The sequence below is a fragment of the Asparagus officinalis genome, chromosome 2 (genome assembly GCF_001876935.1).
Source record: "Asparagus officinalis chromosome 2, Aspof.V1, whole genome shotgun sequence".
In the NCBI taxonomy this organism is placed as follows: domain Eukaryota; kingdom Viridiplantae; phylum Streptophyta; class Magnoliopsida; order Asparagales; family Asparagaceae; genus Asparagus; species Asparagus officinalis.
The window spans coordinates 30,562,927-30,571,881 of record NC_033795.1 but is presented as its reverse complement, the minus strand read 5'-3'; positions in this window follow the sequence as shown (position 1 = coordinate 30,571,881).

The window sequence follows — 8,955 nt, the reverse complement described above, 5'->3', positions numbered from 1 at the left end:
TTGGATACGCCTTAAATATATGTAATTTTGCATCATTTCTCTGTCATACAAGCGAGAATCATTAATCTTGCCCTAATTTCCCTTTATTTTCTCTCTTTTTCTTATTAAAAATTGATATGGGATGTGGATACTAGTTTTAGAATTGATTGTTGAGTAGGAGAAATTGGTCCTAGTTTTAGAGTCCCTACGCATGAATTACTACAAATACTTCAACTTGGTAAACAAGAGGCAATATGTTTTCGTTCTGTTGCGCGCACTTTTGAGGATTTATTGTGACAACGGATTATTTCTTGTCATGTAATCGAACTATTTCCCTCTCTACAACCTAGAATCATTAATAACTTTCCATAATTTTCCTCTACGTTCTCTTTTTTGCTTTTGCAATCATTATGGGTTGCCACGACTAGTTTTAGAACTAAGCAGATGTTAAATGAAGTAGTAATACTTCATATTGTGACGTAATGAGAGGCAATAAAACTCCATCTTGCTACACTTTGAGTGAGCTTTCATGGCAATGACTAGTCTTAAATGAGTGATGAATGTAGATATGAGACAAATCGACTTTATTTTTCTTTGTTGCTTAGAGACATGGAGCATGGAGTTTAGGCTTGATTTTGGGAATGGAAGTTTTGTTTGCGTATGTGGATTTTAATTTTGCTATTTTTGGTTTGCGATTATCATTTTGGAGATTTCAAAATCTTATCCTTTAAACCATTTATAGATGTTGGAAACAGCTGAGAGCCGGAAGTTGGACTCAATTATTAGTGATGGTGAAATTAAATTGAGCCCTACAGCTCTACTCCATCTAAAATTGATTAGCTTTGATTGATTGGGGGGAAAAAAACTCAGGTATTTGTCAAGGTCTCGTGTGGAAGTGGTTAGCTAATTAAAGCTAATTTTTCTTGAAAATGCTCAGGTTTCTCAGTGAGTTAGATGACTCTTAAATAGAAGTTCGTAATCAATTTAGTCCAGAAGTTTTTTGTTGTTAGCGGGTTGTTTTGGCCTTCTATTAAATCGTATTTTTTTTTCTATATCCTGCCTTAGTGTGACTACACACGTATGAATCGTCTTTTCATTATCTATGAATATATCTCAAACATGGATTAGAAACCTGAGAAACAAATGATCCTCATATAGGCATTTCAATGTACCACAATTCGAAATATTAAATTCCAAACTTAAATTTACACTAGTAGAAAAACTCGCAACCTAGACGGAAAAAACCGTCGAGGTTGCTTAGATTTCCGTTTAGGTTGATCAACCTCGACGGAACTCCGTCTAGAAAAATTCGTCTAGGATAATTTCATCTAGTTTGAGGCAAACTAGACGGAAGTCTGTCTAGATTGATCGAACTAGATGGAATGCAACTTAGACGAACAACGAAAATCCGTCTAGGTTGCAACATAGACAGAACATCCGTCTCGGTTGCGGACTAGACGAAAACCCGTCTAGGTCGTAATCTAGACAGAATTTTCGTCTAGGTTGTGACCTAGGACAATCTCCATCTAGGTTGCGACCTAGATGGATTTTTCGTCTAGGTTGTTTATAGCAACCTAGACGGAATTTTTGTCTAGGTTGAATAAATCTAGACGGATTTTCCGTCTAGGTTGTTCTTTTTTATGCAATTTTTTTAAAATGTTGATTTATTGTACATTACATTACATTCATGATATATACATGAATACATAATTCCTATATATCCAATACACACATCCAATCAAATATAATCAATATTCATATCCAATACACACATCCAACAATCCAATCCAAAATACACATCTAACAATCCGGTCCAATATACACATCCAACAATCTAAACTAATATCAATTTCAGTAAATACTTGTATTATCTAAATGTTTACAACAAATATACTAGCAATACCAAGTCCACCCAAAACACGAGATGAATTAACATAGAGCCACGAGATGAATAAAAATAGAGTACTATTACAAATAAAAAACTGTTCAGTGCATATTTATTAAAAAAAACTCGCATCTCTTCGTCGTCGGCAGCGATTCTATCCCTCGTACGAAAACCGGTGCTGCTCCCTCCAATGTCTCCAGTCTGAAGGTCAAATTGATTATATTTTTGAATCATGTGAAGTTTGATAATATACTAAACATAAATGATTTTCTTAATATACTAGTCCCTTAAATATTAAATTTAGCATTAGTTTTTTCAGGATTTTCACTTTTATAAAAATAATTTGTACCTATTAATTTTTTGGGGATTTTCTTAGTATGTGAGCGAAAATATGATACCTATGTGCTGCTTTGTCCAAAGCCGGTATTACCGGCGCCCGAGTTTATAAGCGGTATGATATCACCAAATAGATCAGCGAGAACCACACCAGCCAAACAATTATAATGTATGACATAACCTCGTCCATCGTGCAGGCCCTCAACACAACACTACTCATCTCCTTAGTCACCTGAACGTGCAGCTCTGAGTCAATCTTTCCATGCAAATATATAGAGGTACGTAAAACAAGTAGCATAGCCTGCAAATTGCCTGGTGCTACTCTCGTTGTTGTAGATGATATGGAGGATGCTATGAATAATCTTACGGTTAGGCTTGGCGGAGCTCCAACACCATGCAACAGATATCTTCCTCTCCTATTATTGGGGTGGAAGTGAACTTTAGATTTTACATTCAAATTCAATAATTTTAAACAAATATAAATATGAACATAGTATTCGATTCTATTCGATTGTTTATCATCCCTACCTATTATATCCCAATACGTTCTAAGTGAGAGTGATGTTATCCTCTGGAGATAGCATGTGAGAGTTCGACTCGCCTTGTACTTCCTCCTGAGACATATGTAGTTTTGCAGCCTCTTTGGTTGCAGCTTCAAAACCCTCCTAAAGAACAAATATAAGTTTACAAAAATTACAGCATTGGGAATAGATCTGAAAATTTTTAATAAAATTAAGAAAGAAATACAATTAATATTTCTAAATAAATTATAAATAAGTATCACCACCAACTCGAGATTTGTCTTGATCTTATCTTGATTCTTATCATCATCCTTACAACGATCACAGAAGGAACCATAGCCAACTTTGCCTTCAAGTTTATCAGTATTAGTGATTTTCCCTGTCAGATTATAAATTTATGAGACTTCGTAGTCATACTAAGCATTAAGATCATTTAAAGCTTTAAATAATATATATACAGTATCTCGACAATAACCAGCCTTCAGGTTGGCATAAGAGTGTGCGCCCAAGTGGTGGTCATTCATCTTTTTCCTTTTATTTACTGATCCCTTCGTTGATTTATTCTTTAAAAAATTTATTTCGATAAATATACAATAAATGAATATATTATATAAATAGTATAGTTTTCATAAAACTAACATTGCGGCAACAGTGTCCCAATACATGAGGAGAGCTATGAAATGAATCTCGTCAACCCTATCATAAGGGTTCAAAAACCTCTGCTAGTCCTTGTTTGGGGAGAAAGTTGATGTCTTCATTGATGTACTCATTACAACTTGAGTCGTTATAATAACAACAAAAAAGATAGTCTTTTTATAAGACTCTTACACAATAAAAATAAAAAAAATACAACTCTCGTCAAAACAAACGCAACAGACGTTTATCCTCCACTGCTTACATGGGATCTTGGCCTGTGACGAGAATATTGATATCTATGGACTACTAAACGATCACATCAGATCCGGAGCTTTGTTGATTCGCTAAGGAACCAAGAGACCGAAGCAATTATCTCGATAACAGCGAGATAACCACTCTTCTCGAGATTACCGCAACGGGGCAATCTCAAGGCAAAGAACCGAGAAGTGTAGATCTGACGAGCTCCTCCTCTTTATACTGACGAAATTGATCTGATCTCCTCCTCTCTTCTGAAATTCGTGTTCCTTCAATCTTTAATTTAGCAGGACTTCGCCAACGCTCGAGAATTTCAGATCTCAAAAAAATAAAGGTCCTAGGGCTGTATTTAGGCTTTGGGACCTCTATTTTTGGATAAGAACAATCGATTCACTCTTATCTTTAGTTGTAACTACTTTATCACGTTCTTGGATAGATTCAGATCAGTTAGAACAAATCCAGGTATTTAACGTCAAAAAACAGCTTAAAACTATCAAAAATCGGTTTTCGGGGCTGCGGACAACCGTGGGAGTCTCGGCCTGGCCGAGACACCAGTGGGTGTCTCGGTTTGGCTGAGACATCTTTGGGTGTCTTGGCCTGGCCGATACACCAGTGGGTGTCTCGGTTTGGCTGAGACACCTCTAAGTGTCTCGGCCTGGCCGAGACACTAGTGGGTGTCTTAGGTATTTTAGCTCTAACTTCCACATATGACCTTCAAATAATATGATTCAAGATGATTTGGAATGCTGATGAAGATATCTACAACATTTTTTTAAGTCTTTTTATATTTGAATCGAATCATAGATAAAATCTCTATTCTTCTCCGAGACACCAACAGTGTCTCGGAATTCTGAGGCAGTTTGTACTATCTTTGGTATTTTAGCTTTATCTCTCTCATACGATCTCAGAATGAGTTGATCCAAGATGCATTAGAAAGCTAATAAGAAGTTCTAAAACTTTCATTTTTTGATCTTCTTTAGATTCAAAGTAAATCATAGTTAAAATAGCTCTACAAAGTCTGAGACACCTCTTGGTGTCTCAGCCAAGCTTTGGCCGAGACACATATCGTTGCCTCGGCTAAACTTTGGCCGAGACACCTATGGGTGTCTCGCTAAGGCCTAGAGCACTGTTCCACACATTCTATCCATTTTTGTCATATCTTCATCATCCAAACTCAGAATCACTCGATTCAAAATGCTTAGAAAGTCGACGAGGAGATCTACGAGCTTCCATTATTGAATCATATGTGGAGTAAACGGGACACGAGGGGTGCTTCGTCTTTCATAAGAGATGCGTAGCTCCCGATCCATTCACATTTCTATTATTCCGAAGTTCTGTTGCTTTGCATGGTTCGTTGACTCACTTCATGCAATTGTCGACATCAATTAAGGTTCTTTGACCTAGATAGTGACGTTCATCATCTTCTCTCTGTCTCAAGCCGTGTGCGGGAACTCGTGGGTAATTTTTAACGCCTACAGATACCCCCTTTAAAGTGTTTTAGTCTTGTTTCTTTTATAGAAGAGCCTGAAATACTTTGGATGTGATCGGTCCAACCTTCAGTCGGTGTGAAAGGACCTGTAATTAGCTTCGATTCTTGACTTCTTTGATTTTTAGTCTATTTTGATGAATAGCTGAAGTTCTTCCGGCTCTGCGTTTATCGTCTGGTCATCGTTGAAGTTTCAAATCAAACTTGATAAGTTGGTTTTAACTTGTGTCATTGAGTTGACTTTGAACTAATTATCTCCGTCACAACACGTTGACCGACTTTGACTCAGAGCTACGCGTTGACTGGCGTTGACTTTTCTTAAAACACGTTGACTAGCATTGACCTAGGGCTACGCATTGACCGGTATTGACCTTAGGGTTTAGCTTTGATTTTTGTTGACTTTCATCACAACACGTTAACTGGTGTTGACCAGGGTTAACCTTAGAGTTTCGCATTGATCGGTGTTGACTTTCATCGCAACACGTTGACTGACGTTGACCTAGGGCTACGCGTTGACCGACGTTAACCTTAGGGTATCGCATCGATCACTGTTGACATAGTTTATACTTGTACATTTGCTAGAGTATATACAATTTAAGCTCTTAAGGTATTGGAGCATGGCGGCCCCAAATGTCGAGGCTGCAGGACTAATTATTAAAGCTTATTCTTCTGCATGTATGGATCTTATCTTGAAATTATCGAATTCTTAAGCCACGAGACCAACTAATGGAGCTGGTGTGTCAATGACTCTCACATTTATAGGATTTTTTGCAAACCCTCAGCCATCAACGGGTTTGATGAGCCTTTACCGACTACCGTTTGAGTCGGGCTAGCATGCAGATTATTTAAGTCCGTTCTGCATATAACGTTGTGCTAAAAGAGTTAACTCTTTTAATACTACGATATTGAATATGTAGACTTCATCTTTCTTATGGGAATAGACTATCCGGCGTCGTGTGTTAGACGTAGACTTTATGATTTTTGGCTAATCCTTAGCCATCAACGAATTTGATGTACCTTTATCGACTACCGTTTGAGTCGGGCTAGCATGTGAATTATTAAAACTCGTTTCACATGTGACGTTGTACTAAGAGAGCTAATTCTCTTAGACTTGGTACTATGATTTTGAATACATAGACTTTGTCTTTGTCACAGGAATAGACTACCCGGCAACACGTGCTAGGCGTTGACTCATCCCTACTTAGGCTTTGAAGCCTAAGTAGGGATAAGTCATCATCAAAGAAGTGAGCAAGGAACAGGTTCTCCAGGTCATCCCAATTGTTGATGCTTCCAGGCTTGAGACAACGGTACCAATCGAAGGCGGGCTAGCGAAGGGTGCCAATGAATGATCGAACCATCAAGGATTTATTGCCGGAGATCATGCCCAAGTAGTACTTGAAGTAGATCAGATATTGAGTGGGCGAGCCCTTCCCGTCGAACAGCGTAAAGTTGATCAGGTTGAACTTCGTCGGGTACGGGATCGACTCCCACTCTCTCGGGTAGTGATAAGAAATGCCGGTCTTCTTCACCTCTCGAGCAGACATCATAGCATTAATTTTATTCTCGAGGTCTTTCATCTTTTTATCCTCGTCTGTATCATGCTTTGGATGATTTCTGAGAGGAACAATGCGGCCACCCCCGATATTATCATCCTCGGTGGGACCACCCTCAGTGTTGTTGTTTTTAGTAGGGTCACCTCCAGCGTTTTGGTTAATGGGAGGCTTATCAGCATTGAGGTGTTCGTCCACATCTGAATCGCTATCTGCTTGGTTAGCAATGTTGTGACGGCTGGATTCACTAAGTCGATTAGACAAAGCTTGAATTTGTTGGTCATTCTCTTCCCTTATCTGCTGCATAGCCATTTCCATTTCGATCTTGAATGCTTCTTTCTGCTTGGCTAGAGCATCCTCTACCATTTTGGCTACTTCCTCGGTGTTAACCATAAACACATTGTGGGGTTGTCCTGGACTGGATACCGTTTTGTTAGAAGCGACTGTAGAATTGGCATCTGATGTTTTATCCTCCGAGGATAATCCTCTATTCATCCGTTGATAGTCCCTATGTCTAGTAGTTCCCGTACGTAACCGAGTTATATGTTGGGATACATCCGAAAAATGATAGGGACTGAAACTTCGCGTTGACTTCCCTTTATCGATCATATTGATAGTGACTTCTGGGAGTTTGTCATCTTGTACAGCTGATCTTTTTCTATAAAAACACCTTGGCTTAGTTTTTGACGCTTCAGAGGATAGCTTTTGGAATACCGAGACCCTCTGTGGAGCAGTCTTAGGGTAGCTACACGTTGATAATACTGCCCTGATGAGTTTGACGTACAGACAATGAAAGTCTATCTCCTGGGTATCTCTCTTTCGAGATCTGTTTGTACCCCCAACCTGATAGTACAACTCATCAGCATGATGATCGGAGCAATCTATCATGTGTTGGCATGACTTTTTAAGTATAACGTCGTTGTCTGAGGAACAAGTTTCCTTATTAGGATTCATCGTATTGTTGGCACTCACAGAGTCACACGTTTTGAGCTATGCCTTCATGAGCATGAGACCTCAACGGGCTGTTGGACTTCGACATGCAGTCCGAGGCGGTCAGTTATAGGAGTTTTCTCCTTACGAGAAGGCTCAGACTTGTTACAAGGGTGAGTACGACCCCCAACTCGACGAGTTGCTCGGGGTTCATTCACCATACCTAAGCGTTCTTTGATTGCAAATCTATTTCAATATTCATGTAGAGGACCCATGCAATCCTTCAACAGAATTCTAGATTTAGAGAGATCCATGCTGTTGTAAGGCTTCACCGGAGGTGCGGGAGCAATATAGGAGCAGGATCTGAAGTTGACGAAGGCTGGAGAACAGCCTCGAATCTGGAATCAAGCGAGAGACACGACTGGTGTCTCTTATTGGGTAGAAGCACTGACTTGACCTTTGGTACCCAAACCTGCTTAGATCTTGGTGGCCTTTTGACCATCTCTTCCTTTTGCAATTCTCATGCCTTTCGCACAAGGATCTGGGCATGCACAATATGTGTGCGGCGCTTCGGGATGCACTCCTCGAGAGTAGAATAGGTACGTTTAACATGAACCTATTTATTAATTGGAGGTTGGGAGGAGGATCTCGATGCTTGTTGTGGTGATAGATTAGCCACTTGGCGCTTTCTAAACTCTAGATTCGCTTGGTAACAGAGTCCGTCCACCTTGTTCGCGGGAAAATTCGTTGCTTTCTTCATTGATGTCATTGCTATCTTGAATAACGGTTTTTCGGTTACAGAAGATCCGGTCTTTTTTAGATCCGGTTACAATGAAAATCAAAAATAAAGAAAATTAAAAATTACAACTTTTTCTCCTTGTGAACAAATCGCGAGCTCCTGTTATTCGGTCACTCGCTTTGGTGGGTTGTTTGCCTGCGCCGGGGTTGTTTGCCGTGGACCACCGCGCGATCTAGATCCGAGCAGATCTATGCAGTATAACGGGTATTATTTCACCAAGGAAACAATCGCTCGAATCTCGGGATCAAAGACCAAGCTTTGATCCGGAGTGCAACAACGTAGATCTGAGATCTCGATCCCCTCGAACTCCTGCCTTTTGTGATGCGGGTGCTCGCCAAGAATCGGATCTGGACGTCCAAGTCTTCAAGCCTTCAAAAAACTCCAAGATAAGGTCTCAATCCGGCAGAGTTTCGGCTCTCCAAAAGTTCTTCCAAAAGTCCCCCAAAATGATGAATGCCCCCGCCTATTTATAGGCAACCAGATCTGTACATTTGGCACAGATCTGGGCGGCCACCTCAGGGTGGCTCGGCTCATGCCGAGCCACCCTAGGGTGGCTCGGCCTTGGCCGAGCCACCCCA